This window comes from Cupressus sempervirens, chromosome 5, assembly GCF_028749045.1.
Source record: "Cupressus sempervirens isolate cs-2001-9-10 chromosome 5, ASM2874904v1, whole genome shotgun sequence".
Taxonomy (NCBI): Eukaryota; Viridiplantae; Streptophyta; class Pinopsida; order Cupressales; family Cupressaceae; genus Cupressus; species Cupressus sempervirens.
Window position 1 is genome coordinate 928,817,577 of NC_143122.1, and position 22,736 is coordinate 928,840,312.

At 33.7% G+C, this 22,736-nt stretch overlaps 1 pseudogene; it reads right to left on the minus strand.

Annotated features, from left to right (window-relative positions):
* Positions 1 to 8,471: 8,471 nt before the first annotated feature.
* LOC149559001 (vacuolar iron transporter homolog 3-like) lies at positions 8,472 to 17,207 on the minus strand (annotated as a pseudogene).
* Between the last annotated feature and the right edge of the window lie 5,529 nt (positions 17,208 to 22,736).

Sequence of the window (22,736 nt, forward strand, 5' to 3'; positions counted from 1 at the left end):
AAATGCATTTTTTTAAAGAAATATACAAACATGAAGATATAATGTGTATTTATTTAAGAAAAAATTGGATACATCATGTAAATAAATTATTTTATTTATGAATTCAACATTTGATACATCATTTTCTAAAAGAATGATCTAAAAGACCTTTTATTGCAAAACACATGTATACATGATGTCAAACTTTGCAATACAAAATTCCAATACCAAAAATATTAGGCAATCCACTTTATGAGAAAGTGAATTCCCATTTTACAATACAATAGACTAATACCCAAAAATGATGTTGATCTCTACTTAAAAAAACCCAATGACATATTATATACCATTGTGTTAGTATCCACCATCCATTAACCCATTCATGAGATCAACGTATCTATTCTTGAGAATAGGGTTGAAGAGTTTTAGTATGTGAAAAGTAAACTTTGTAAAATTGTCATCGACTAAGTGGAGACTTTAATTTATCAACAACAATCCCAGACCACCAAGAATCATTCTTGAAGAATCTACCACCAAATCCAATGGGATGTATTGTGGAAGGTAAACAATTGAGATGTAGGTCTAATATCCTCTAGAAAAAGCTCCTCCACAAGAGGTTCTTTTGTGAACTCATCAGTTATAAAATCATCATATTAAATGAAAATCTTAGGCCTTTGAGCATGGGCCACATGTCTAATAATAGTGCCATGGAACCATGGTCCCTAGAAATCATCCTCATCAGAATGAACTTCAACTTTCATCCCATAATTGAAGTTCCTAATTTATTTATACCTTTAGCATTAACACAATAAAAACAAGTATTTGATTATTTTATTATAAACATATAAATCAACCCTTAATACAAAGTTAAATATTTCTTAAATGTTCATAATAAAATGCATATGGTTACATATATGTAAACAAAGTAATATTTATTATTCTATGAAATATTTACATTCTAATGTTTCAAATATGGTGGTATTGCCATCCCATTTTGAAGCATTACAAATATTTTTAGTTATAGCTAACATTATAATAAATTGCTTACTATTATAATATTTTAAAAAATGGTGGCATTAACTTCCACTTTCTAAAGATTGATGCCTAAAAAATAATATTTATTCTTTTAAAATTGCATATAAAAAATAAACATAAAATAAAATAAATATATGGTTATTCTAATTTTCAAATAACAAAATTAAAGTATAAATTTAATTTTTCTTATTTAGAAACAAATAAATTGATATTTTATTAAAAATATATGGTGATATTGTCATCCACTTTTGAAACATTGCAAATATCTTTAGATATAGCTAAAATTATAAAAAATTACTTACTATTATAATATTTTAAAAATGGCAACATTGCCTGCCACTTTTCAAAGATTGATGCCTAAAAGTTAATGTTTATCCTTTTAAAATTGCATTAACAAATAAGCATAAATTAAAATGAATATATGGTTACTTTAATTTTTAAACAAAAAAATTAAAAGTATAAATTTAATCTTCCTTATTTAAAAATAAATAAATTAGTACTTGAATAAAATATTTAGAAAATGGTGGCATTGCAATCTACTTTTCAAATATTAATGTGTAAAGATTAATTTTAATCTAAATGTAAATTAAAAAACTATTATAATCTAATTCAAAACAGTAATCTAAATCAATATACTAATCTTAATCAAAATACTATTATAAATAAAACTACTTTTGTAAATCAAAATAGTAATCATTAAATTTATAGTTTACTATTTTTAAAAATAATAATTATATGATGGCATTGCTATCCATATGAAATATTATAGAAAAAATATATCATTAATCTAAAAAATACATTGTAAAATATGAAAAAATAATAATCTATGGAAATCATATCTAAATATATAATATGCAACTATATCTAAATAATGCATGAAACATGCAAATGTAATTTTGAATACAACAATGTAAAAATTAACTAATCTCATTTAGAAAATAAAATACAACTAAATTTAAATAGTGTAACTACTATTCTAAATGCAGATAGTAATCTAAATGTAAAATAAAACTTTTTAGAAGAAAAAAAAAAAACATTAAGAAGAAGCTTACTTTTCTCTTTGATCTCCTTCTTGATCTTTAAATTTCCAATGCTTGTCCAAATGATTTATATTCCTCTCTTCTACCTCTCAAAAGAAATCAAAGCTTTATTCTCAAAACTTTTGACTTTCTTTGCAAATCTACTCTTTTCCAAATGCAAAGCAAAAATGAAAGGAGACGAGTGTTGTATAATGAGAGAAACAACTCTTCATCTCCCACGAAAAGGCTCTTCATTGTCCACTAACAAACCGGCCTTTGGTGTTTGGATACATACTTGCCAATGAGTGGTTCCAAGTTCAATTTCCAATAAAAGACCCTTCAATTTCCACTCCCTAACTCTCCATTCAAATTCAAAATTACAAAAAATAATTTTTTAAATGCCAATAAGGCGTTATTATAAAATGAAATTAAAATAAAATAATTTACAAACATCTGGATGCTAGTAGTTAAAAAAATAAAAAATAAAAAATTATAAAGGTTATGGGCCACCACCCCCACCACCCCATTTGCGCTTAGCTTGGTAGTAACTACCACTAACAGCAACAACAATCACCATTGTAGCCAGTGGGCTTCCGTGGCTTTAATTTTTTTTTCATTTTTTTCATTTTTTTTCAATTTTTTAAATTATTTTTTATTTTTTATAATTTTTGTAAAAAAAATTTCAATTATTTATTTTTCTTATATTTATGATTAATTAATTTAATTTCTTTTTAATTCTTAAAAATTTTCTATTTTTTTATTATATATATTTTTATTTTTATTTTTAGGTGCCTATTTTTTTGGGTCCTATTATTTTGGGCTTCATTTGACATCCTCTTATTTCAGCTAGCTATTATTTTGGGAATTCTTTTTATTGCTTTTTATTTTAGGAATGGTTTTTGTTTAATATGAAAATTTGTAACTATTTCGTTTTCTTTTTTATTGACAAGGAATCTTGGCATGTTCCCATGCTGGGCATTTGTGCTACCATTGTATAGAATGCCTCTCAATGTAAATATTATATTTAGTAATTTTGTGAACACTTCTAAGAATAACCAACACTGAAACATAAACAAAATCATAGCCCAATGAAGTAAATTTCAAATCTGTAAGAGAACAAGCATTTAATCTCTTACTTATCCTTATATCCATTTTCTTTAAGAAGCTATTCTATGATAAGAGAAAAGAATAACGAGTTGATTATCAATACTATATTTTTGTAATGGTGTCTATTGCCTTTCTAAAGCCATGACTTGAGCTCTTCTAGTGATTGCATGCCCACAATAATACATATGTGCATTAACACTGTATACCTTATATATATCTTAAACAAATAGATATATGTATGATCTAGACAACATATGGTTTTAATATAACAATAGCCATCAAAACAAATCTAATACTATTAGTGGTTAATGCAAACTACGTGTTCTTCCATGTATTTCCATGCTGTTATTTTTGGATCATCATGGATCACTACTTGGAAATTTATGTGCTCTAGTTTACTCCTCCAAACTATGTGTATTAAATTCCAAAGTTTATGCTTAAACCGAGGTAGTTCACACATCTAGTTTAACTATTCCCAACCTTAGTTAATTGTTTGATGTGTTGGTTAAACTCTAGTTTAACCCAACACTAGTTTTATGCTTTACAATAATTGTAATTTTTACTTTTAAAGCATTTGTTGCCATCAATATATATATTCCCTTTGATGTTCTATGCAGCTAAAGCTGGAAATTTCACATGGTATCAGAGATTAGTTGTAAGAAAGGAAAAACACAATTTTCTCTATTGCAAGTATAGGAAATCAGAACTGAAAATAGAATCTCTAGCCCCTATTATTCTCACACTATACAACTACTTTGTTTGAGAGCCTAAAATTTTGCTTCATCTCTAAAGTAAAGGCCTCTATTGAATAGTTAAGAATACAATGGTTGAACCCAATTCACTAGTAGAGAAATCTAAATACTTCAACCATATGGATGAATCATTTGGTTTGCTATGCTTGTCCATGTCTCAAGAACTATTGTTTCATGTTGACGCATGCAAAACTCCAAGCCAAGTTTGAAATACCTCGGAGACCCTATTTGGCAAGAAAGAAAAAATGTGGGTCATATCCTAAAAAATAAGCTCATTGCATTTGATCCAAGGAATTTTGACAATATCCATTATTACCTCGCAAGTTCAAAGCTATGTTGCTTCAGTTGAAAAGATGTGGTATTGATAAGTCTAATGAAGAATGTAAGTTAATTCTTTCCATTCTATCAAAGTTGGGTCTAGAATATGCATTATTTGTATCTTCTTTCCACACAATTAGACTCACAACAAGAGGAAATTGGAAGATGTTCACACTTAATGCCTTTATTGAGTCTCTAATACATGAGCAAGATAAGCTTATTAAGATGGGTACCTTGAAGAATTCCAAAGTTAATACACTTATTATGTATACAACTGGGAATAATACATCCAATCAGCAATCCAAAGGAAAATGGAAGAATGATTTAGATCCAAGTAAGGAAGGTAATTGAGAACCTACAAATGGGTCTATAGGCTCAAAAGAAAAGGACACAAAGGGAAAATGAAGGTACACCTACTGCAACTGCGAGTATCATCCAGAATCATCATGTATGAAGAAGACCATTGATCTTATCACATAGACACTTCAACAAGATAATCTTGGTGGTCTTATTTCAAAGAGTGCCAAGAAGTAGAAAGAAAATACAACAGAAACCAAAGGAAATGCTCATGCATTAATAGCTATTCATTCTTCCTTAGATACATGGATCATAGACTCTAGAGCTTCACACCACATGGCAACCATAAAAGATATTATTTTATCTTTGAAACCATATTTTGGTTCTATTCTCATGGGAGATGGATCTCCTATAGAAGAAACTAGAATTGGGAAGGTAGAGCTTGGAATTGGAAGTTTTGAGAATAGCTTGCATATCCCAAAACTTTCTATATATTTACTTTCTATGTATCCAATGACACATACTAGAACTGGAAGGAGAGTTGAATTCACACCAGATTAAGTCATAATCTATTACATGCAAGATAACTCTAAATTTTTTTTTGGTAAGGTGAATCATCAATCTCATCTGTACACTTTCTCTGATTTTGTTGCAAAATCAGATTCTACTTTACTTCCAACACATGCAAATGATGAAAGTAGAATTTGGCATGAAAGATTTGGACATCTAAATTTTAGATAGATGCACTAGCTTAGCAATTAGGGGATGGTAAAAGGCTTTCCTACCATGTGATTCTCAAATGGATTTTGTTAAGGTTGTGCTCTTGGAAAACATCTAAAAGAAAAATTTCCCAAGGGAATCTCATGGAGAACCTCCTCTCCTCTAGAGCTTGTTCATATTGATTTAATGAGTCCTTTTCCTAAGCATTCCATGACCAAAGACAATTATTTTCTTACATTAATTGATGATTACTCAAGTTACACATGGGTATACTTTCATAAATACAAATTTGAATTGTTTGAGAATCTCAAGCTTTTCAAAGCCCATGCAGAAAAATAATTGAGAAAATTGATAAAGATCATCTGCACAGATAATTGGGGGGGAGTACATCAACAATGATGTCTAAAATATTTGTGATGAAGTAGGAATATAGTTATAGTACATAGTTCCACATACTCCACAACAGAATGGGGTAGCTAAGAGGAAGAATTGAACTTTAAAAGAGATTGCTAGTTACATGTTGCATGCTAGGTCACTTCCCTCAAAATTGTGGGCTAAAGCAATCAATTGTACTTCATATATCCAAAATAGATCTTTTCACAAATTTGTTAAAGGAAAACTCCTTTTGAAGCATGGAGAGGTATACAACCAAAAGTTACTCTTTTTTTGTATTTTTGAATCTTGTTCATGGGCTCACATTCCTATTGATAAAAGGAATTCTTTAGAGCCTCTAAGCAAGGAATGTATCTTTTTTGGTTACCTAGATGGTGTAAAGGGTTATATATTGCTAGATCTTTTTATAGAACTACTCTTCATTGAGAGGAGTGTATATTTTGATATGAAATTCCCATGCTAGCATCTTAAATGTGACATGCTACCACTTCTATGCTTCGTCCTCTCATAGATCTTGAGGATGATGGAGATACCACAAATCTAATTCTAGATTCATCTGAATCTGATGAACATGAACATGCATGTCTCAATTGGGATTCTAGTGATGAATTAACATCTCCAATGAGTAGAAAAAGAACATGGAGCTTGGCTAGTATATATAATACTCTTCATGAATTTTCAATTACTCATTCCATTATTCTAATGCATGTTTATCTACTTCAAGCACCAAATCCTCAAACTCATGAAAAAGCTATAGGGAATCCTCATTTGGGTGCTACCATGGATAAGGAGCACAATTCTCTTATTGTAAACCAAACTTGGGAGCTAGTTCCACTTCCATCCAATAGAAAGCTTGTCAAAGAAATAAATCAGCCAATGGTCAAGTGAGAAAATACAAAGCAAGGTTGGTAGCCAAAGGTTTTTGGCAAGTTCAAGGCATTGATTATGATGAGATTTTTGCTCCTGTGGAAAAAATGGATTCCATTCGATTGGTTGTAGCCATTGCAATAGAAAAAAGGTGGGAGATTCATCACATGGGTGTGAAAAATGTTTTTCTTCATGATGATCTTAAGGAGGAGATCTACATGGACCAGCCACAAGGTTATGTACGTAATTCCTCATTAGTATGCAAGCTCAAGAAATCACTTTATGGCCTCAAATAGGCACCTCATGTTTGGTATGCTAAAATGGATTCTTATCTTTTGTCTCAAAAATTTTAAATCTAATCCAAATGTTTATATGTTTAGAACATCAAACTCTTTTTTGCTCATAGCACTCTATGTAGATGATTTACTAATCACAGGTGATTCATGCTCAACAATCACAGCAACCAAGGCAGCTTTGCATGATACCTTTGTTATGATAGACATGGGACTTCTTAATTTATTTCTTGGTCTTGAAATTAGTTAGAATGAATCATGTGTCACAGTTGCTCAATCCAAGTATGGAAGAGATCTCTTGGTTCGATTTCACATGAGTGATTGTAAACTAGGACCCACATCTTTTCCATCTAGGGTCAAGCTGGAAGATGGAAAAGATACACCACTAGCTGATTGCACACTCTATCCTTACCTTTTGGGAAGTCTTCTTTATCTCACTCATTCTCATCTAGATCTATCATATGTAGTGGGTGTTGTTTCTAGATACATACACGAGCCTCATGAACTACTTTGGAAAGTTTCCAAGCATATCCTTCATTATGTTCAAGGAACTATTAGCTATGGGATTCATTATTCAATTGGATGAACTTTGGATCTCATTGGCTACACTGACTCTAATTGGGTTGGTGATAGCATTGATCACAAGTCCATGTCAGGCTACATTCTTAATTTGGGTTTTGGTCTCATCTTTTGGTCAAGCAAAATGCAATCTTCCATTGTTCTCTTATCCACAAAGGAAAAATATCGAGGTGTTGTCAATGCTACCACATAGACTATTTGGCTGCAAAATTTTCTCATTAAGTTGGGTATCTCATTTCATCAATTGGCCATCATTTGGTGTGACAATCAAAGTATATTAAAGATTTGCCAAAATCAAATACTACGACAATGGAAAAAATACATCGAGATCCATATGCACTTCATCTGAGATCTCATTCATGATGGCATCATTGATTTACAATATTGTCCTATGTCTCATGAGATTGCTGACATCTTCATAAAGTCATTCACTGAGCAGAAGTTTCAACTTCTCCAACATTTGCTTCGGGTGAAAAACACTCTAACATCTCAGTTCTCTTCTCTTGTAAGCATTCATTTTGAGGGGGGTTTCTTCCCACTAGGTTTTCCCTCTTTCCTCAGTCTGTTCTTAGGTTAGGCAGTTTGCATTAGGCCAGGGTGGGGGGGTGTTGTGTTAGTGGTGAATGCAAACTACATGTTCTTCCATGTATTTCTCATGCCATTATTTTTTGATCATCATGGATTACTGGTTGGAAATTTATGTGTTCCAGTTTACTACTCCAAACTATGAATATTAAATTCCAAAGTTTATGCTTAAACCAAGGTAGTCCACACATCTAGTTTCACCATTCCCAACCTTAGTTAACTGCTTGATGTGTTGGTTAAACTTGAGTATACTCTAGCACTAGTTTTATGCTTTCCAGTAATTGTAATCATTAATTTTAAAGAATTTGTTGCTATCAATAAATATTAATGTATTTTTTTAATCTATTTCTCTATTTTATCTTCAGTTTCTCTATTCATATAGAGATATTATTATTAGTTTTTTTTCCTTGGATGTTCTATTTAGCTAAAGCTGCAAATTTCACAAATACTACATGCAATAACTAAAATCTAACAACCCTCTACTAAGAATATCCATGTGATGTAGACATAATGCATTGAGAGTCTACTCAAACTTCATATTCTTGTTCGATGGAGTTAAACAGCTTGGGCAAGCCAAAGCTTATTACACATGCATTCCATCCTCCCAACAAAACTCACAAACTCCCTTTGACAATAGAAGAGCAAGAAAAGTAGGCTCCAATGGTGTCAATAAAGATGAGAACCAAGATAGAAACCCTAGCCAAACAACCCAACTCAAGCTATGTAATGAGTGGAAAAAATAGCTGAGATCAGAGGGAAAAGCGCTCCAGCAAAAAAAGCAATGCTCAATGCACATGTAGTCTGGAAGGCTAATTATAAATGTTGCATGTTCAAATCCCTTGATGGACATGTTCTCTCTATTGGCATAAAGTTATTTTCCATTAGTGACAACACTTACAGTTCACACCGAGTAATACAATTCACACCGAATAATACAGTTCACACCGAGTAATACAGTGCAGACTGAATGATGTCAACACAGTTCAAACCAAGCACTAAAGACATAGTATTAACCAAGTGAAGTTGCACTTAGTTTCAACCGAGTAAAGATGCACTCAGTATTAACTGAGTGAAGTTGCACTTAGTATCAATTGAGTAAAGATGCACTCAGTATTAACTGAGTGAAGATGCACTTAGTGTTAACTGAGTAAAGATGCACTCAGTATTAACTGAGTGAGGAAGCACTCAGTGATAACCGAGCTCAGGAGGTTATCGAAGAAGTTAGTTTCTACCGAGTGACACTATATCTATCGAGTCACCAATGGTTACCAAGTTCCAGGCAACGTTGTATGACTAGTATGAACCGAGCCCCTACCTATACCGAGTGCATGACAATGCCGAGTAACGTAGTGGATGCCACGTATCAGAAGGTCATCAAGTCTGTCTGAAGAACCCGAGCTTATTTTACTATTTGGCCGACCTAGTTATATTTTGTTCACTTTTTTTTGGACGAACTTGCATGAATAATTATTGGAATGGTATATATATATAATGTATTATATCATTCTAGAGATATATACAATTGACACATTCAAGAATACACAAGAGATAGAATATTGCAAAAAAGGAGGGACATAAGATATGATATGTGAATTCATTAGCAGAAACGAATACTCAGCAAGGTCTACCAGGAGCAGAAATGATTTCATCAATCACAGAAGGTGATCTACAATAAAGATCTCAGTCAAGTTGTAAGTTGATCTGTTGGTTTCTCCTAATAGGTGAATCATTTTTTTTGTAAATCCTTTAACAAGGTAGACTTAACCGTCTTTATTCAAATCTCCTAAGAGAGTGTATACTTGTAAAGTATGTTTGTAAATCCTCTAACTAGGTAGATCTAGCAATCCTTTGTGCTCCTAACAGGGCAGATCACCGAAAGTGATCATTCTAAGACTTAACCAGCCAACTTCATACTGTAGTAATGAAGCTTTGTGGGTATCATCCCCACCCTAATTTTACTTTCTATTTTTGGAAGCTTTCTGGGTCACCAAATCTTTGTGCATATATGGTTTAAATCTTTAATAGTTTTTTTTATATGCAGTAGGATAAATGAGTAAATGTTGTGTATGGTTGGCTTAAAAGTTTTATTGTTACTGATTCACCCCTCCCCTCTCAGTAACCTATTATATCTTCAATATTTCCAACAATTGGTATCAGAGCCTTTTGGTTCTCAGGACTAAGTTTGATAGCTTGAGCAAAGATCTAAGTTATGGAGATATTTAGACTGGAGAAAGTTATTGAAAATGAAAAGTTAGATCTAGAAATGGCCATGGTTCAACTCAAAAAAGCAAAGGAGTATCTTTCTCAATCCTTAAAAAGAAGAAAGGAACTTGCAAGACAAATGAATGACCATCACTATGTTGAAGAAAAGATTGAAGATTTGTTACCATCAAGTAGTTCAGAAGAAGCTGACAAGGCAATCAAAGAACTTCTAGAAAAGAATGGATCTCTACAAGAAGAGGTAAGAAAGCTTAAAAGAGAGCAAGAAATGTAGTCAATTAGGCTATGTGAAGTTTTGGAACAAAGAAAAAAAGCACAAGAAGAATTGGAAGATAAAATCCATAATCAATCCCATCAGCATGAAGACCTTATAGACCAACTCTCTAATGCAAATGAAGAAATCAAGATTCTTAGAGTACAAAATGAAAGTCTACAGAATGATCTAAGAACCAAGAGACAAATCAATGAAAGCTTGGAAAATGATCTAATCTCTGAAAGACAAGTCAATGAAAGAATGATGAAATCCCAAGCAGATATGAATCAATTAAATCAACAAAATGAGGAAAATCTATATAGACATAAAGGTAAAGCTGGTCTTGGATACAAAGAAGAAGGTGAATCCTCCAAACAAGGTGAACAAAGGAATTGAAAATCCACTTGTAATCACTGTGGCAAGTTAGGTCATACATCAAACAAATGCTAGAGCAATGGAAAAGAAAAATTCAATGGTAAATGCTTCAATTGCAATCAGCATGGTCACAAAGAAAATGAGTGCAAGGAAAAACCAAAATTTGAAGGCAACTATCACAAATGCAAAAAATATGGTCACAAGGCATTCCAATGCAGATCCAAATCACTCAATCTAGCTGAACAACTTGTCAAAACCATATTTGGATGGGACTACAACACCTGGTGCAAATGTCACTATTGTGGAGAATATGGACATACTGGCATAAATTGTGCAAGACATCACCTAAGGAAGAAGGACACTACTGTAAGGTGCTACACTTGTATAGAACTTGGTCATATAGCTAGAAATTGCATGAATATAGAAAGAATTGAAGATGAGAAGAAAATCAAAGCAGACAACATTCAGAAGAAAATGAAGCAACAGTGGATTCCAAAATCTACCGAACAAGATAAGTAAAGCAATGGCAATATCACTCAAGAAATGAGTGATTCCACCATTTCCAATTAATATTCATAAAAGAAAGTATGGAACTGCATCCTCCAAGAATTATCCTAAATAGCTCCACATGAAGGAAGATGATCAAAACAATATTTAGATACACTTTGATCCTAGTCTTAATCGAGTTCGGTCGGGTGCAATAAAGTTTCATTTACCGAGTTATATCAACCGAGCAAGGTAGGTTCATGACCTTACCGAGTTAGGTCGGTACATCAATTTTTTCTTTTGATCACCGAGTTGATAGTATCTACTGAGCAAGTGGATGAAAACATGTCAATTCATCTACCGTCGTACCAAGCATTTATGACGAATGTTTCGTTAAAAAGGGAAAAATTTGATCTCATTCTTCACTACGAACTTTGAGCTAAGTTATCTTCTGCAATTCCAGAGCAAGCTTAAAGTGATTTCGAGCAAATTTTTTTTAGAGTGAAGAATCTATTCAGAATTTCTCTTCACTTACCAAGCAACAATGGCATCCAGTAGCAGTAGCTCCAAGGCAAAGAGAGGCTCAAAAATACTAGTTAAAGGTGTGGAATGGAAGGCGCCAAACTTCAAATTAGCACTAGCAATTGCAGAATCACTTGACCCTAACGATGCCCAGTCTTGAATTCCTCCAAAAGTACTCCTTGTAAATGATATTCGCTCTCATTTCAAATGTTCCATTCAAGAACTTGGAAACCTAGAAATTGATAATGCCCTAGGAGAAATGAGTGTAGATGGAAATTTGAAACCCGAGCATAAGCATCTTGAAACAAAAGGGTTAACCCACATTTCACATTTGCCAAGAAATTTTCAAATTAAATGGGTTAGGTATGTACTAAGTCAGGTTCACAACGGGCATTTGTGGTTAGAGCAACCAGTGCTTATCACAAAGAAAATGATTAACAAGATTACTGGCCTTCCCATATTAAGCAAAGCTAAGACTACCAAAACCCTAGGTCGGGAAGAATTACAAAGGCTAACCCAAATAGAATGGGATGGTAGAGGACTCAAGCTCAGTATAGTAGCTTACGCTGAATTAAGATTTGGTATTCACATCATTGCTCATAAAATTTACAGTTCCAGCCGTCCAAATAGTGCACCTTGTGAAGCAGTAGATTTAGCATATAAGGTAGTAAAGAAGAATGTTGAGTTTGATCTATTTGAATTGCTTTTGTCTCAATTTAACAAAAATATGAAAAGCATAAGGACTTTAAAGAACAATTCCTGCAAATTTGGTTCACTTTTGATTTGTTTATTTTTCTATGTTCAAAAGTATTTTCCATCAAAAGGATCAATAGTATGGAGAAAAGATATTCCCATTCTTTATCAAATAAATGAGTTCATTGCAGAGTTAGGAGAAAATTTTGACAGTGTTTTGGATAATTACTTTGAAGATTTTAAGGAAAGAATGAACAATAGGTTCCGAATTCTACCAAAACTAGTTGAGGAATATAAAGAAGATCTATTCTTTATGGTAGATTGTGACAAAGTATACATACAGGCAGTCAGGCCTCGAGTTGCATGGGTGAAACCTCTTCCTTATGAGGTTAATATTGATGAAACCAGAGATATCATAGAAACACTGGTGAATGATCCAGTAGACCCAAAGCAACCAATCTTTGGAATGTATGATGAAGCTAAAGCCAGAATTGAACTTTCAATGAAAATCCCTTAGGTCATTAGCAAAGGAAAGAGGAAGATTGCAAAGGTAAAAATAGAACTTGGTCCTCTGATGATTACTAAAGGGAAAGGAGAAGATGATGAAGAAGAAGAGGAAACCAAGTCAGAAAAAGAAGAGGAGCCTCAACGGAAGAAAGGTAAGGTGATTATCACCAAACCTAAAAAGCAAGCTACTGTAGTCTTCTCTAGAAGAACAAGAGAGGGGAAGAAGGAACCTGTATTTGTCAAGCCTCCACTCACATTTGAGGCAAGGTTGAAGCAATTAGAAGAAGGTACTAGCTTCACAAACTTCAAAGAATTGAAGTTTGAGACAAGCACAGAACAGGAGAAAATACAGATTGAGGAGTTGGTATTAAATAAAATGGGAAGATGGAAATACTCTCTAGACGAGATTGCCTCTCAGATCCCTAAAGAGCTATTGGAGGGGTTGCAACCAAGATGGTAAATTGCAACCAAAACTGTCAAAGATATCTTTGAGAAAACCCTAAAAAATCTCTTGCCGAGTCTCACTGATGCAGAAGTAAAGAAATCACTGAAAGATCATGAAGGTAATATGATGATTAGATTTCACACTTGTTTGATACTTATCAAAGACATTGAGCATGTTGTCAATGATACAACAAACATGTGGAAACATATCTATCATCTACATAAATCCAGTGAGGATATTGTTGAAATCAAAGCCAATGACAGTAGTGATGATGATGACATTGAAGATATTCTAGGGGATCTGCATTCAATGATGATAAATGTTGAGGAAGAATTCAAGGAAGATGAAATGGAGGAAGATGACAAGGAAATGGAAGAAGAAGAAGCTGATCAAGCTAAGGAGGAAGATGATCCTGTAAAAATTGCAGCCAAAGTCATTGCATCTCTTCCTCACTCTCGACCTAAAGCAGCTACATCAACTGTGGGGATAGCCTCTACTAGTGAGATTGTGTGCACAACAGCTTCATCAATATCTCAATCTTCACCTGTCTCCTCTCAGCTTTGGTTACCATCTATGCAAGTGTCTACCACTTCATTAACCAAGCTATAGCCATCTTCATTGACCGAGGCATCATCAGCTACAACAGTAAGTTCATCAGGCATATCAACTTCTACTACAGCGTGTACAGTAAGTGTACCCACTAGTAATTCAATTTTGACAACTTCATCTGCTCCAATTTTTGCATCTGTTAGTTCTCCCATACCGACTTGTACGACAATCTGGGGAAGAACATCAATTTTTGATACTGTTAGCACTTCTCTCAATTTTCCTCTAGCTAGTCCTATTCCAATTTTGTCAGCCAGTCCAACCACATCAACTATTGTTTCAGATTCAAAGGGAAAAGGTGAAGTCACTGCAGGAAAAGAAAAAAGATACATGATTTCCAACAAGGCAGTGGATGAGGAAATAGACTTGGATAAGGGCATTGTCATTCCTAAGATAGATCTGGATAATGCATCAGTTAATGAAATGAGAATGATCAGTCAGCTATTAGATCATAAGACAAAGAAAAAACAACTAAGGCATGAGAGAGACTAGGAATATAGCATTATTGAAAGTGCTAAGAATATTCTAACAAAAGCTATTGGTGTTGAAGTAAATTCTAGTCAACACATTTTGAATCAGTTAGAAGAGGTTGTATATAAATTCAATGAGGATACCTTTGGCCAAGAAAAATTGATTGAAAAGGCAAAGAAGAAATTTGACAATAAGGTGCTTGAGCACATTGCTCAGCATATTGCATTAAAACAGGTAGAACTGTCTCCAATTTTGATTAATTTTGAACATTCTTTTTATAATGTAACTTCACTTTTTGAAAAAATTTGTGATGTTACCGAGTATACTAAGGAAATCAAAGAAAAGCTGAATAAAATTGATGAGGATATGAAGGTCAGTGCACAAATGTTGCAGCTTGACCACAGTTCAAGTTCATCCCATCATCTCAGAATAAGATTTTTGTCAGGGAAACAGGCAGAATTGTTGAGAGAGGAAGCAAGGATCGGGTGTACTCTAATTGACATCCAAAATATGATCCTTCCTGTCATGGACACAATGCAGAAGCATATTGCCCATTCCAAAACATTGATTCATGACAACAACTTCTCAATTGCAGATCATATGATTGAACTCTCTACAGAAGTTCAAATAGCACTCTCCACCAGAAAACTTTTGCAAGAAAATTGGGATAAGACATTGGCTCTTATTCTCAAGGTACATTCTGAGTTTATCTCTCATTTTGGACTCTCTGTGTTAATATATATTGTTTAATTTGGCATTATTGTCAAAAAGGGGGAGATAGCACACTCTAGGAGATAAAATTGTGCAAATATATCTAATGACTTGTACATAATGTGCATACTGTATGGGGGAGATACATGCAAGAAAAATATGTGTAAATAAGACTTGCAAAGAGCAATTTTGAAAATTCAGAACTGTATGTCATTTTTTTTGCACATAAACTTTGAATCATAATTTTTTTTGTCACTAATGCCAAAGGGGGAGATTGTTGGCATAAAGTTATTTTCCATTAGTGAAAACACTTACAGTTCACACCGAGTAATATAATTCACATCGAGTAATATAGTTCACACCGAGTAATACAGTGCAGACCGAATGATGTCAACATAGTTCAAACTGAGCACTAAAGACATAGTATTAACCAAGTGAAGTTGCACTTAGTGTCAACTGAGTAAAGATGCACTCAATATTAACCGAGTGAAGTTGCACTTAGTGTCAACTGAGTAAAGATGCACTCAGTATTAACCGAGTGAAGATGCACTTAGTGTTAACCGAGTAAAGATGCACTCAGTATTAACCGAGTGAGGAAGCACTCAGTGATAATCGAGCTCAGGAGGTTATCAAAGAAGTTAGTTTCTATCGAGTGACACTATATCTACCGAGTCACCAATGGTTACCAAGTTCCAGGCAACGTTGTATGACTAGTATGAACCGAGCCCCTACCTCTATCGAGTGCATGACGATGCCGAGTAACGTAGTGGACACCACATATCAGAAGGTCATCAAGTCTGTCTAAAGAACCCAAGCTTATTTTATCATTCAAGAGATATATACAATTGACACATTCAAGAATACACAAGAGATAGAATATTGCAAAAAAGGAGGGACATAAGATATGATATGCAAATTCATCAGCAGAAAAGAATACTTAGCAAGGTCTAGCAGGAGTAGAAATGATTTCATCAATCACAAAAGGTGATCTACAATAAAGAACTCAGTCAAGTTGTAAGTTGATCTGTTGGTTCATCCTAACAGGTGAATTATTTTTTTTGTAAATCCTTTAACAAGGTAGACTTAACCGTCTTTATTCAAATCTCCTAATAGAGTGCATACTTGTAAAGTATGTTTGTAAATCCTCTAACCAGGTGGATCTACCAATCCTCTATGCTCCTAACAGGGAAAATCACCAGAAGTGATCATTGTAAGCCTTAACCGGCCAACTTCATACTGCAGTAATGAAGGTTTGTGGGTATCATCCCCACCCCAGTTTTACTTTCTATTTTTGGAAGGTTTCTGGGTCACCAAATCTCTGTGTATATATGGTTTAAATGTTTAATAATTTTTTTTTATGCAGCAGGATAGATGAGTAAATGCTATGTATGGTTGACTTAAAAGCTTTATTGTTACTGATTCACCCCTCCCCTCTCAGTAACCTATTATATCTTGAATATTTCCAATACTCTCTCTGGAAATTTTCTAGTTCAATGTTGTTTTGTGTTTTAACAGAAATGAATTCTCTAATTACCATGCTATATAACATGCCCCCGTCACCATAGCCGCAAGAGTCGCCTCCAACATTGTTTTTGTGCTAGATTTTCTAGTGCCAGTGCTAATCATGAGCCATGCCATGCTCAAAAATCTCTTGTTCACTGCCAAAATGCTAGCATGAAGCCATTGCCCTCCTTTCAAATAACGTTTGCTTTTCTTTCTCATAGATTTTGGGGAAGATGGCATGACAATGGCATGGTTTAGATTTTTAGGGTTTGGTTTTGGAGAAGGTGTGGCTAAGGCAATGGTTGGAGTTTTAGGGTTTGATGGGGAAGGCATGAGAATGTTTGAATTTTTAGGGTTTGAAATTTTTGATTCGTCTATAATCCTGCCTCGTGACTCTTTCATAATTCTCTTTAATTCCATTGTCTCCAACTAAAAAATTGACGGGCTTGTTACTCTACTCTCCATTATTTTTTGCAAGTCTTAGGTATAAAGATAATTGATCAGGTGACATAAATAATTTAAAAAGAGAAACAACATAGAATTCAATAAGATATAGAAATGGGTTTCAAAAGGTATCAGTGACAAATGTAGAATATATTTGTCATGTAAGCAGCTGCAGCTTTCTTTTATTATATTGGTGATTCTGTTTTCTATTGTTGTAGTTGTTGATGTTCCTATATTGATTTTTAATAATCTGAAACATTCAAGAAACAAAGAAACAAAAGCCCTTAAAGAATTCAATGTATAAAATTGAAGGAGGTGGATAGAGTGGATCAAAGACAAACATGAATGCAACGATAAACATTCAAATAAATAAGCAAAACACAAAGACATCAAGTTGTGCTACAACACTTCATATTCATTAACATAATTAAAATCTATTACAAATCTTTAGAATACTACAGAATTCTATTCACTCATGATCCACAATAAGAAACCCAAAATGGGCTCTACTGATCACAAGCCCAACTTATTATATTTATAAGAAAATGCATATTTATTGCTGAGGAAATATTTGGCAATATAATTAATGCTGAATATTGAGGCTAGTATGTTGGTCGGTGATTGGATGGCTATAGGTGGCTATGGACGGTGGTAGGCAGTAGCACATGTTGCATGTGCTCTGTTTGTCTGGTGGGTAGGTGGAGAAAATTAATATCCACCAACACTCCCCCTTAATTTCTTCCACTAATGCTATTGCACTTATATTGTTTTCCCTTGTCATAACTACTTTGGGTTTTATGGCTTACCCCTAACCAATGTAAATACAAATAGTTTCTAGTTGACCAAAAACTTTTTATTTGAATGGTTTTAGCTAACCACGAACCTCACATAGTAATAGTTACAATAGACCACCACACCAAACATTACATATGGTTTCAAATTACCACTAACTCACATGATGGGAAAACTTATCATCACTTCAACTTTTTTCCTTCTTGACCTGCATCAAACTAGTTATTGAGTCCATATAAAAAAAAATTCATCTACTGAGATAAATGGGTGCTGAGCTGCTGTAATCACCAATTCTATAGGAATCATTTTCACATACATGGCTCATCAATATGTCAAACCATAAACCTTTGGGCTGTTGGGTACAACCGATAATGCACCCCATACATTCACATAGCCCATTAGAATCATTACTAATTTAGATTTCATCACTTGGTTGGGAAATATCAATGCAACCAGCTTCTATTACATGACCACTATTATGATCATCATATCCTTCACAATTAGACAAACAAATTCTCACTTCCAATCCCAACACACTTATTCAATCAACACACACACAAACCTTTGAATCATGACAACCAACTCATCACCAATCCAAACTATTTTCACTTTCTATTGTATAACATCAAACACACATACTTCAAATACAAAGACATAATAAACATTTTTATGATCAATATCTTCCATGCCACATGTATGCATTCTCTTGTGCTCTCGCTTGCATAGAGATGCTCCACATGGTTCTAATATATGAATGATAGTGTCACACAATGCTAACTAAAATACACTTCAACTTTGACTTCTTCTTTTCATGACTTCTCTATTTCTCATAGTAGTCTCTTGATTTGTTCTTCTCTTTCTTTTTGTAGAAGATAACTTCAAATGCCATTGCTTATTGGGCTACAATGCCACAACACTTTTTACCAATTCTAAACTCGTCGAGCTCACCACAATCTCTAGGATCATCTCACATTAGCTCTGGTATCACTTTGAAGGAGGTGGATAGAGTGGATCATAGACAAACATGAATGCAATGATAAAAATTCAAATCAATAAGCAAAACATAAAGACATCAAGCTATGCTGCAACACTTCATATTCATTAACATAATTAAAATCCATTACAAATCCTTAGAATGCTATAAGATTCTATCCACTCATGATCCTCAATGACAAACCCAAAATGGGCTCTACTGATCAGAAGCGCAACTTATTCTATTTATAAGAAAATGCATATTTAATGCTGAGAAAATATTTGGCAATATAATTAATGCTGGACGGTGAGGCTGGTATGTTGGCCGGTGCTTGGACAGCTGTAGGTGGCTATGGATGGTGGTAGGCAATAGCACATGTTGCATGTGGTTTGTTTGTCTGGTGGGTAGGTGGAGAAAATTACAATCCACCAACAAGAATCATATAGGAAAAAAGAGAAACAAATTAATAGCACTGAAGAAGATGAGAATGAGGTAGAAATCTGATCTAAACATACATGAGAAACATTAACTGCATAAAGCATTTACAAAATTTTCCAGTAGAATCCCTTATATAGAATTTCAATAGCAATACAAGGGGATGTTTACAATTTCTATGTATGCATGAGGTGTAAGTGGACTGTTTAGGTGTTAAGTTCCAGAAGATTCCTCTACCGACAATAAATTAGAAATATCAATTTTCCATGTGAGAAGAATATACCGATCAAACTTTGTTGTAGTTCAGTAGATCTTTTTGAGACACAAATATAATAGATACATTCTTAGTGTTCTGATGTAATATCTGATCTCCTCCCATTTTAGAATCCCATTCGCAAAGACGATCAACTTGGGAAAGGTTTTAGCAGCTAGAAAACCAACAAGAGTAGAAAATAGCCGCCTCAAGAAATCCATGACAGGTAAGTGCTTGTTCGCTTATCAAGTCAACAAAAACTACTTATTTACTTATAAGTAATGGTTTAGTTGATCATATTATTAAAAGCCAAAGGTCTCATACTAATAAAAGAGAAAAAATAAATATAACAGATAGAATAACTTGTAGCTTATTATTTATAATTGGAGAATGCAAATATATAAATTCATTTAACTTCAACAAGAAATTATAATTATAAATTTACTCAACCTTAACAACATTTTTTCTAACATTGAATATTGATGAGTGGGATGAACGAGAGAGCAGGCAACAAACGGGCTAGGGTTTGTAGCTCGGATGCTTGTGATGGTGAGGGTGAGGAATTTGAAGTGGATGAGGATGATGGATTGGGGGGCCTTCTTAATGGCCATTCCCTCTAGCTTTGTTGGGTGCTGTCATGTTTTGAGGGTGGATCTCATTGGTGCACGGTGTAGTTTTTTGGCTGTTCAGTGGGTGTTTGGTGCTCAAGGATGGCTTTCTTCCATTGAATCTTCTCCACACTTCAAAGGGGTTTGGCTCTTATGGGTGGTGTTTAGAGATGGAAAGTCCCATGTTGGCACTTGAGGTGTTGTTGGGTTGTGCACTGATTTGACCTCTATAAGGGGTTGGGGTTTGTGGGTTGCCATGTTCCCAACTTTGGGTTTGGGACGTATGGGGTCTTTTGTCCTAGATGTATTGTTGTTCTCTGCCTTAGGTGGGCTCTCTTGTATTTGGAGTTTCTTGGAGCTTTCATGACAAACCCGATCTTCTCCTTTGCCCTTGTTCCATGCCTTTTATTAGTGAATCAAAATCTTTGATGCTACTGTAGTTTTTGGTGATTCTCGTAACTCCTTCCTAATACACTTCAGTCTTTTCTTTAGGCCCACGTGATTCAATCAACGTGACTCCTTGCTGCTCACAACTCGGTGATAATGATCTTGTGATTTGGTAGTGATTAGCCTAGGTTTACAAAGTTCTTTTTGATAATTATCTTTGTCCAATATTCTTGTGTAAACTTTCGCATCTCCTCCTTAACATGTTGCATGTGTATAAATAGTGGTCTATGACACTCTCATCCAATTTTTATTTATTTTTAATCATCCTTTCTTGGATAATCTTGATGTTTTTTTGAATGTTTTGGATGAATACCATGATCTGTGTATGTTCAAGGCACCTTTGCTAAAGACTGGAACTTACGTCCATTCTCTGTCATTATATTTCAACTTAGAGTCTTTGTAGAATAAGCTTTTAGATCTTGTCATCATCCTTCTTTCTGACCGGGCAAGTATCTTCTACCCTGAAGTGAATTTGGCATCCAGTGCTAATTGGAAATGTATCATGATCATATATGTATGTATCTTCTTATGCTGCTCCAGTGTATATCTTTGTATCTTCTATTACTATTGCCTCTATTCAATGATATTTCTCTTTGTAGAGGGTCTACGTGTTTGGCGCGAAGTATTTTCTCAATAATAAAAGCCCTAATATGCTGATTTTTTAAATAGACTATAGAGGACATCACCCGTACAAGGGTTAGTTTCCATGACTGGCCATATCTATATGATTTTGATACCACACTTAGATAATATAAAAGCTTAGAAGTGTTAGAATAAATGTGCCAAATACAATTTGTAAATACTTCCCATTAACTTAAATTCTTTCATTTATGTCTAGCACTGAACGATAGTAGCAGTTTGCCCAATGATTAAACTGTATACCTTTGGCACTAAAGATATATAGTTCTCCATGTTGTTATAAATTATCAATTGATGATCAATAAATGAATCTATACATATTTCTTTTATTTCCTGTGATAATTATTCTCTAGTCATCAACTCAATCAAATTAAATATGTTAATATTTTAGCACAAGTTCTACAGGATGGCAAGATCTATGTTCTGATACCACTTGTAATGTCCGTTTAGGGTATTTCTCTATTTGCTCCTTATTTGTATAAGTTTTGATAATAATCCATATGATATAATTCTCAAAAGTTGATAAATATATGGTATTTCATAAGGACATGTCCTTTCAATAAAGTTAATTATATTTAATAAGATAACTATATTATGGGTTCTCCTTATAACATCTACCTTTTTCCATTTAATGTTGATTTAACATTCCATTTTCATGCATCTTACCAAGGTGATAATATGTATGACATTGTCCATGTGAGCATATGATGGTGTCCATTGTACTGAGTCCACATCCTCCCAAGCCACTACTTCATTTACCTTAATCCGTATGCGATGGACTTATGTGCTTGTTGGTGTAAGTGTAAAACTAATGTACTTGGTAATGCATCAATCTTCATAAGCTGCACCATTGGCTTGGTTGTGTGTGGGGCTCCTACACCAACTACTCTACCTAGGCCAGTGAACTAGCCAAGAAGAAAAAATTTATTTAGAACTACCAAAACATAAAATGGGAACTTAATTAATGCACTAAGAAATTACTTGGAATGACTCATCAAGTCATGCAATCAACCCACTCATTTCAATCCATTAGAATATAGAGTTCTAAGTTGTAAGAACATTGTGATAGTTTTTTAATGTAACAATTTTCTATATTAGTCAATATTTCATACACTGGGAATGCCAACCCCTCAAAATGATTTCAAATGAGCTCATATAACTCGATTTTCCAAGTACCAACTTTCTTTATCGATCCCCACCCATTTCTTGGTGACTTTCTAATATTGCTGTCAAAGTTGTCTAGGGTATAATTTAGTGGCTAATATTCATAAATTGGCTAATTTTAGAATTTTTTGGCTAGAAATTTGGCTAATAATTTAAGATTTGATACAACCTAAATCACCCTAGTTTTATAAAATTCAGTTATAGAATATTTAAAATCGCTCAATAATTTATTTTATTAAAAAATT